Source organism: Varroa destructor, unplaced genomic scaffold (assembly GCF_002443255.2).
Source record: "Varroa destructor unplaced genomic scaffold, Vdes_3.0 BEIS01000002.1, whole genome shotgun sequence".
Classification (NCBI taxonomy): Eukaryota; Metazoa; Arthropoda; class Arachnida; order Mesostigmata; family Varroidae; genus Varroa; species Varroa destructor.
Genome location: NW_019211455.1, coordinates 19,933,822 through 19,943,193, shown reverse-complemented (window position 1 = coordinate 19,943,193; position 9,372 = coordinate 19,933,822). Strand labels below are relative to the sequence as shown.

At 43.7% G+C, this 9,372-nt stretch overlaps 1 long non-coding RNA gene across 1 annotated transcript; it reads right to left on the bottom strand.

Moving 5' to 3' along the window:
* Positions 1-2,640: 2,640 nt before the first annotated feature.
* LOC147757489 (uncharacterized) lies at positions 2,641-3,970 on the bottom strand. The gene is made up of 2 exons (XR_015321825.1): positions 3,811-3,970; positions 2,641-3,714 (listed from the first exon to the last, which is right to left on the bottom strand). It is a non-coding gene; the product is annotated as an uncharacterized LOC147757489 (long non-coding RNA).
* Between the last annotated feature and the right edge of the window lie 5,402 nt (positions 3,971-9,372).

The window sequence follows — 9,372 nt, the reverse complement described above, 5'->3', positions numbered from 1 at the left end:
ATGATCCGTTCATGTTGACGCGCTGCTGAAAGTGTTTATTCAGTGTTCCGACCTGTTGAAGTACTGAAATGGTCAAAATTGGCTTCACAACGAGGCCAGTGCAGGTGCTAGGGCAACTGCAACAGCCTTGCGGTAGTAGCCGCCATCATCATGGCAACTGTTTCACCCGGGACCAGGACGCCTTGCTTTCAATATCACTCAATCAATATTAACCCAACAATTGGACAGCATAGTGCCAGCCAGTAGCAGCATAGCGGTCCCAGCTGAATGGCAACTTGGTAACTGGTAGCCATTAGCGGTCAAAGAGCTGGGCCGCATGACGCGGCGTCCTGCGTGGAAGTTCATTTCTTTTTACGTTCGTAGAAGCTCTTTACGTTTGTAGAACAAGAACGAAACGGATAGAGTACCCTCATACGAAACCGAATTGTAAACCAGCAACGCCGTGGTTAAGGTGGCAAAGACGAATCAATCAAAAGCCTTTGTCAGGTCTGAAAACTGAAGTCGCAACGAGAGCGGTACTAGCGCCAGCGCAATCCGCATTACTGAAATTTTGTCTGTAACCTCATCAGCTGTTGATGCTGTCAAAGTGCGACTCACGCAGACCCAAAAACGACGATTATCACGATCGGAGTGCGGGTGTCGCTTCTAAATCTTGATTGGCTTTGTCATTATTGATTGGGCTAGAGGAATTATAGGGTAAACTGAATATCACATAATAGGCGTAAAGGAAAAATACAACTGTATAAAAACTCGTCTTATTAGGTCTATTAGCTATGGATGAGTATGTGCTGATATGGGGTTGGCAGAAGTGAGGTACAGAGGAGACGAGAACGCCAACAAAAGAATCGACTCGTACATAGTTGAAATGTATCAAGTTAGATGGTGTATGTGTCATGCTGCACGTTTGTATTTTGACTTCAGTTGATGAACGTGAATTCCGGACTCAAACCGTCCATCGTCGTCTGCTAGTGTATGCTGTGTTTTTTGCCTTCATTTTAAATATTCCGCCTATTAAGGACAATAATTCCTGTAGTCACTATTGTCGTCTCAATATTGTTTCAATTATCGCGTAGTACGAATAGCTGTTCGGGATCTGTTGCCTAAATTGATAGGCCAGTGCTGAATCTGGTTTTAAATTCGACAGCGCTTTGTTGGCACCTTCTGTGTATACGTGTATATGATTGTGAGTACGTATCTACACTGTCGTTGTTTTGAGTGAACGCGGGCCATCGCGATAGCGGACAGCGAGGCAACGCCAACGGCAGCGGCATTACCATCGGCTATAAGAGCGGACAACGAATAGAAGTAAATGAAGAGAAGCAACAACGTCGGCAGAAGAAATTGCTTTTATTTGGCTATGGTCGTCTCTTTCGATGGCGTCGGTCGAATGCTACGGTGAGGCGCCAACGTTTACTTTAGCGTTGGCGTCAACAACGGCCACATTCGCCATCGCTTGCTCTCGATACCATAGATACTGCTGCGTCTCTGACGCAAATCAAACTGTTGATATCGCAGCTGTCTCTGACATCGTTACCATCACTTCTGGGGCCTGGTGCCAATATTGGCAAAGAGAAGGAGGGCGCTGGTCGTTCGTCGCCCGAGCCAGGACAGCTATGTAGTCAGAGCAACAATGGCCGTTTTACGATACTGCCGACACGGCTCGTATCCGATAGAGCACAAGACAATACTCATTGGCGGTGCGAAGGGAGTGTCTGTTTAGCCCGGCCCTTCTTGGATCAGCTCTGACCGAATAGTCAATGAAGGAGTATCTCTTATCCTTTCTTTTTCGTATAGCGAAAACGAAGGCGAGTTGTTATGAAGCCGGGACTGCTGCTGCTGCTGCTGCTGCCAAGGTATCGGACGAGCCATCAGTAAACCGACGCTGACTGTCGTTGTGAACGGAGACGTTGTTATCGTCGTCAAGATTATGTGTGTACATAGCTGAGAAGGGGAAAGAACCTCAAGTACGAAGCGCTGGTGAACGAGATTTTGTTGTTATCGTTGACACAAGCGCGCCTTAGCACCGTATAGCTTCATTATGCGCGTTGAGACTATGACAATGTGGAGAAGAAATATTGTTGCTAGTAGTGAACGACAACTATATATTAACGTTTTACTTTCGGTCCAGGGGGCGGAGTATGCTATTTTAGGAGAAATGCGGTGATAGAAAAATAATAGAGTCCTCATTATTCGTATCCTTCAAAAAACAGAGCAATCGAAGCTATTTTCTATTGACGTCTTGGTCTGTATGTATGGACCAACTGCAGCCTCAAGGAACTGACCCTGAATAGAGTCATCTAGATCTTCGTAGGTGCGTGCTGGTACGTCATTTCGGAATCGACTTGGAACTCAAGGTACGATCGGCATTTGCCTACAGACACCTGAGGTAATGGGCAGAGATGAAGTTCGAAAGGGTATATACATAAAGTAATTTTTGACTGTATCCTGTAGTAGCTTTATGTGCGGGCTAACTTTCGCACACAACCGCGCCAGCTAATGAACTAAGACATTCCTGTATGTGCAAATACTTTCAGTATTAGCATGATAATTATCAAGACTACAAAGGGTGATTTACCTCATATCGCGAAGATTGTTTGGGCGAAGTTTAAATCAAAAGCTGAGGCATTGTACGTTTTTCCGTCCATTTCTAGTAAAAAAACTTTCTTCATTGAGCCATTGTTTTTAATGTTGTCCAGTTTTACCAGAAACCAGTACACAGTCCTGTTTTCTGCGTGCACAGAGAACGATGAACGATGGTGCACTACACGTTAATTTTTCTTTGTTGAACAACAGCAGCCTATAGGCACTAACAGTACAATTTTTTTGCTCAAAGTAACATGACCGGCTTGAATCGCCAATAGCAACACGTGCTGCATGCTTTTTGGCCCTGGCCGACCTACCTGTAGTAGTCACGTGGTCAATTCTTATCGCAAACATCGAATTGAGCACACCCCCTATTTCACCACCGCTTCCGACCTTTTAAGGACCTTCGTAAATGAAGCAAACAGTTTCGGCTCTCCCTATGGTATATGCCGCTCGTACCTGCACAAAAACAAACAAATTGTCAAAAGTCTTGCATCAAATCGTGCCAAGATCTGATCTTCTTTGGTGTCGCTGCCGCTGTTGTCACAGTAACATCGTTATGATGTAGCCAAGACGAAACCCGCGAATTTCCCGCAGACAGTAGCTGTCCCGCTCATAAACCTTGCTCAGACTAGACCTTTCGATCTCCTGTAGCCCGTTCAGTGTCGATTTATGTGTTTTCCTTTTGATCTTTAGTCTACCGCTCACAGAGAGACAGACTTCTGCGATAGTTTAGGCCATTCAAGGTAAATGCAGCTACTTCGTATAGTGCTTATCGCTTGGCCCAATGTGCCTCTGTCGCGAACGCTCTTCGCACCTGGCGTCCGCCGGCCAGATTAGTTCGACAGACCAAAGTAAAACGTTCAGATCAAACTTGTTTTATGTTTTTCAGCCCAAAATGTCAGCTCACTTTAGCTTAGCCCGAATGAAATTGGGTAAAACAAACGGGCGTTTCCACCAAATAACGAAAGAGTCATTGCCGCCCGTCAGCCGCGGTAAAATTGTGTGCTCCGATTATCATTTCGTCTGCGCTGCCGTTGTTAGATCACTTCTAAATTGCCCTGTTAAGCGGTGATCCATTTGAAGAGTCGATGAAGATAACGGCCAGGCCGAGGGCAGATACGACCGAGGCTGAAAAAATTACGATCAATTAAGGATGTCGGCAGTTATATTTTTAGCCGGACATACGCTCGAACGCAGACGCGTGTCCTAAGGGCACTACCGTACCTGAAGTTTGTCAATCGACTGCATTTGGTTCTCTGACAGCGCCCAAACGGTCTGCGTAGGCTCAACTGCATCCCAACGAAGGCTTTTGACCGCTGATACAACCTAGTGGTGTTATTTTGGACAGTGAGACGAACAGAGCAGACGAACGCGTCTGCTTCATTGTCTATATAATTAATGATGTGAAAATAAATAAAAAAATATAGAAATAAATAGAGTTTAAAATCAATGAAGGATAGAAAAATCATTGACAGCCCTCGCTGATAACTATAGATGTAATCAATAAAAAATATATATCTACATAGATGAAAAGAGGCTGATCACCGAATATGATCAGTAAGTTGATTTTTGCGTTGAAAGAACATTCTTGGTAACCGCCAAATTTTGGAAAAATGTTTATCTTTTAAAAAAATGCCTATTTAGGAATATACATATATAACGGTATCTCGTGAATAGTTCATCAACTAAAAAAATGTGGTATAGGCCAAAACCAGATTATCTGCTTGGAGTGATTCAACAACAATTTGGCTAGAAAGGACCAATGAAATGAATCAGGACAGAATAATTACATAAAAATACATTAAAATCGTAACGCTGTTAGTCCGGCCCTTTAGCCACTGAGAAGTCCGTGAGACAATGGCTTTTCCCTAATGGAACCTCAGCTTGATGCTCATCGGCTAATGGCCACGTCCACTTGGTCGTGAAGAGAAACAACGGTTATTGGGGGTTTTCTACGTATTTAGTTCATATCGAGGCGAACAGCAGTATCACACTATTCATAGATGGACCGAATCATTTGAGATAGCTTTTCAACGTGAAGAACAGCTTTATATCGGTCAAACTCACTGCATCACACTAGAGGAAACACCCAAAGATTACTGTTCATTATATGCTGCTAGCTTTATTCCAATTGGTGGCCAATGCGACTGTGATCTGGTGCCAATAAGCGTTGCATGCTGCTTCTATCAAAACGTAAATATAGTGTACGTATGATTTAGCGCGACCCATGTCCCAGGTATCGTTCTTTTGCCGATAGCAGATCGGTTAAGTTCCTCAGACAGACACACAGACAGCCATCCGTACATGCCGGCACATATCCGGAGCCTCGATTTCTGCCATGCAGAACTTTCCGAGTTTTTCTGTGATACAAACACGTTAATGAGTTCACATAGATTATACTGCTACATGTCGAGTCCCAATCCTGTATTCTCGATCCGCAGACGAGAGCCGGCGCTCATCCATTATCTAACCCTGTATAGTACAATTTATAGTTCATTCATATTTCCCTGTATCACATTATGGAAATTTTCAACGAAGAAATATGTTAGAATTCGTTAACGCGTGAGCGATTGTTATTGCGAGCACCGATGGACTGGCGCGGATGACTGGCGGAACATCGTCGCGCAAAACGTGTGAGCGATACGAGGTTCACACGTCGTCGCAGGTTGTGACCTTCCATTATCCTTTCCTTACCTTAGGTACAGGATACATTAATCTATATATATATATATATATATATATATATATATACATCTGTACATGCATGTACTAGCCGTTTGGTATTCTAGACAATAGCCGTAGCGATTTAGATGGGCGGCAAAGTAAACGAGGGCCGCCAATTTTTACAACGTTCGGTTATTACAGGCGCTGCTACCAGCTCATAGCAACGTCACACCATCGACGTTATTAGTAGTAGAGATACTATGGACACATGACAGCGGTAATGGTCACCCGTACTTGGGACCAGTGTGCATTAGTGCCGTTTGACCCATTTGGCCCTACTGATATCTATCGGCATGACACTCGCTCCAAGCACAAGGCATGTCTTTGAGACGAAACACCTTACTGGCTAGCACTCAGTACTTTTAGCCGCCCATCGGTGCGTGTTAATGACAAGCGTATGGTTATCTTAGTTGAATGGTACTACTTCCCGAACGCCTAATACTGGATTATTAAGTCTGCTAAGACTAAAAGCAGACAGAAAGCTGCTTCTATACGAACATACGAAGTTTTACTTTTTTGCGGTGCCGCATACGATTTATATTATTACACAGACGCTATTATTATAAGTATAGAGCAAAGCTCGATTAGTCTCAAACTCCCAGCGGTCGCCCAGAGTGCGACTTCATGGGAAGATTCAGCTGGATAGGGTGAGACTCACCTATGAGACAGATATATTGGCAGGCAGCAACTAAAAAAGTTTAGTCCATATCTTCTGCTCGCTGGCAAAACAATTTACAAAGCTCACACAGGAGAAAAATTAGACTAGAACGAGTTTCTTATGTAGCATCTGCTGCCGCAAAGGAGTAAATGTCCAAATCATTATCTAACATTGATTCGAGCTTAGTTGTCATGCACTCCTGCTTTACAAGTGCCCTGCGCGGAACAAGGTTTTCAATTGTGACAGATAATATTTTGTTGCACAGAGTAAACCAGGCGAGCCGCAGAAGTGAGTGCTTCGTAAATTGCAGTATAGTTGTTCACCGACCTCTGTTGTTATTGGCTCCGTACGTATTACACTATGTAGTGACTATTATTACCGTAGCATTCATCGACGGCTGCTGCTGCCGTTACCACGAATGAACCAGCAAAAGCCCGGTTGACTTGTTGTTGTTGGTAGAACATCGGGCCCCGAGGTCACGATTCGGCCGTCGATAAAAGGGAGAAACCAGTGAAATAGCGGTAGCGAGAGCAAATGCCCGAGGGGAACGGGGGGGACCCGTAGAATCGGGGCGATGCAGAATGGCAAATCCACTATGGCGGCTGTGGATCGAGGAGATGAAGGGGAAGGTGCTGTCGCCGCTGCTGGTCCTTCCCATGATATAAAGCGTAGTATCTACAGAAATGCCCCCTACAACCGCTACGACTACCGAGCGCGCAGCGGACATCCGGGATTGAAAGGACAAACAGATATAACAGCAGCGGCGGCAGCTGCAACAGAAAATGAGCGATACTGTCGGCCAGGGGGCGATGGCATGGTGTGGCGTCAAGAAACTATGCAGCCAACGTCGATGAGAGTCGATGAATACCTCTCATGTGTTACTCATACCATGAGATCAATGGAGGTGAAATTTAAAAAAGTAAGCAATAAACTGCGCAGGCAACCAAATTCGTTCTTTAAGCTTAACAACAGTCTGTTGTCTCTAACAAAATCAGCTTGGAAATGCTAACATTAGGATTAGATATCATAATACCTCAACCTAAAACAAAGTATGGACATTATTTTTGGAAATTTTCACAGTTAGGGACACCTTTGTGAGCCAGATATGATGTATGTTATGTAATATTCAATTACAGTAAAATAAGACGACCGTTAGAGAACCTTAGTCCTCAATAGACCTAAGCGCGATATATACTGCAGGGTTTCCACAATGCCCACAGGAGCACTTGTGCCCCTATTGCGGGCGAGGTTTATGATCTGCGTAATCATAACAGACAATAAAGTATTATCGGCGGGAACGACGGTGTCCGAAGCTTTGTTGGTTTCTGGTCTGTTTAGAAAAAAAAAAATTCTAGTTACACTACACTTTTTGAACTTACCTGTAGAAAATGGGTTTCAGATCGGAGTCCTTGGCAATATAGGTTTTTGCTGAAGGTCTAGTGTGAAAAGTAGGCCAATCTGCCAATTTCCTGCAGAAGGGAAGGCCAACCGTGCACTTTAAGAAAGCCAACTTTGACGATAAAGCCGGAATTGTTGTTCCAGGATCAACTATTTTAAGCTATTTATGATAGTTCAATAATCGCCATAATAACGATAGAGAAAAACATCGGCTGACTGAACATACTTTCAGCTGCGAGCCTTTCGTTGATTCTATGACATCGCCTTGAGTTGCAAAGGTCACGTTCAGTGACTCAATTTTTGAGCCTGCCGAGTCTGTTAGACTTTCTGAAATGTTACAACGATAGCAACGAATATTTCGACGCTAAAAACGCTTCAAATACGTCGATGAGTCTATGTGTGCCCTGGTGACAGCAATGGTACTGTTTATTTCTGCAACAAAATAAGGGCCCACAATTCCATAGCGGATGTCGCAGAATCGCCAAGAGGCCACTAGATACATATACTAATTTTGTCTCGGTATCGAAGTCCCTTCAATACATATACTAGCGAACGAGTTTGGCGATAATATTTTAAAGGGGCATTTTTTATATTGTATCTCCGTAACCAATCCACCCGGCGTCTACCGATCGGGAATGTGTCATTACGACCTCAACTTTCCAAAAACAACGTAGAACCAAAAAACTATTCATAGGCCGCTTTACTCATTCGATACCCGAAGGGGTACATTCACCTACCGAGCATAAACGAGAAGTGCAATTAAATAGAAGAAATAGATAATTTTTCGACAACACTATATTAGACTACGAACGAAGGTAGGTAGCGGGTCCTAAAAGTAGGTTCTTGGCAGCCTAAGTCGTCGACGAATGGTATTAACATAATTCATACTCTGAGCTCGGCCTTATGCCACCGCTACGACGACTAACTAAGTCGTGACTAGTCTTGGCCTATAAGGGTCAAGTCGCGTTTGTTTACCGATCAAGCTGACTTCCAGCTAGCGCTAAAGCTCCAATGGTGTCATTCCTTATGTTATATATTCAGCTTGAAAAAGTGCCTTTATTCTTATACTGATTAACCCTGACGGTGAGGACCATACGTGGACCAAAGCTATTTAAACTAGAAGAAAACTTGAATTAGGAACACAATAAATAATAGATAGAAATGAGTATGAGTCGCAAGTAAATGACTACTATTGTTCGGCCCTGGGAAATGGTGCCTTATTGGTGGCTACAGGTTACATCCTGCTTTTTTAGATAGATGGTAACGACGCGACGAAGCGTTTGTCCAGATGCAGAAAGCAATAACTTATGCAGAAATTGAGCAAATATTTTGGCCTACAGGTCACACTTAAAATGGCAGTTTGTCATAGATCCAAGAGACTCGCAACATTAATGAAAGATTTGTCATTTCAGTAATGTAATAGACATTTAAAATCATGATCAAAAATTAAACAAAGAACTAAATAAAAGTTTCAACGTACACGCAAATACCTTTACAGGTGGGATAGTTAATAAGCTAGTAAAAAAAGAAAAAAAGCGGCCCTGAATATGGATCCATCTTGTGGGGGTGGAGAATCGGCTTAGTAACTTCTACGTTTGTATTCGCATTGTTTGTAACACTTCAACATGATGATCCGGAAAAAATGAATCTATGTGTTCGCGTACACGTGAACAATACGCGATGCAGCCTACGTCACCCCCGAGGGTGTGTCTTCCCCTGTGACGCACCGGGCTCATAGGTGACCCTCATACATCCAGATTAATCTTGAGTTATGCTAGCTATTCAAGAGGCCTTCACCCTAGACCGTAACGCATGGTCATCCAAGAACCATGAGGAGTATTTGACACAGGTCAGGGAGTGGCCCAGCTGGAGGTCAAACTAGTTTCAAAAAGATTTAGGCGGCTTTCTCTGTTCGTGGGCATTTAGACAACGACTGGAGAATTTCGATGTGACGACCGCGATCTATTAGCACGGTTTTTCAACGCGAAACCACTTAGGCAATATAT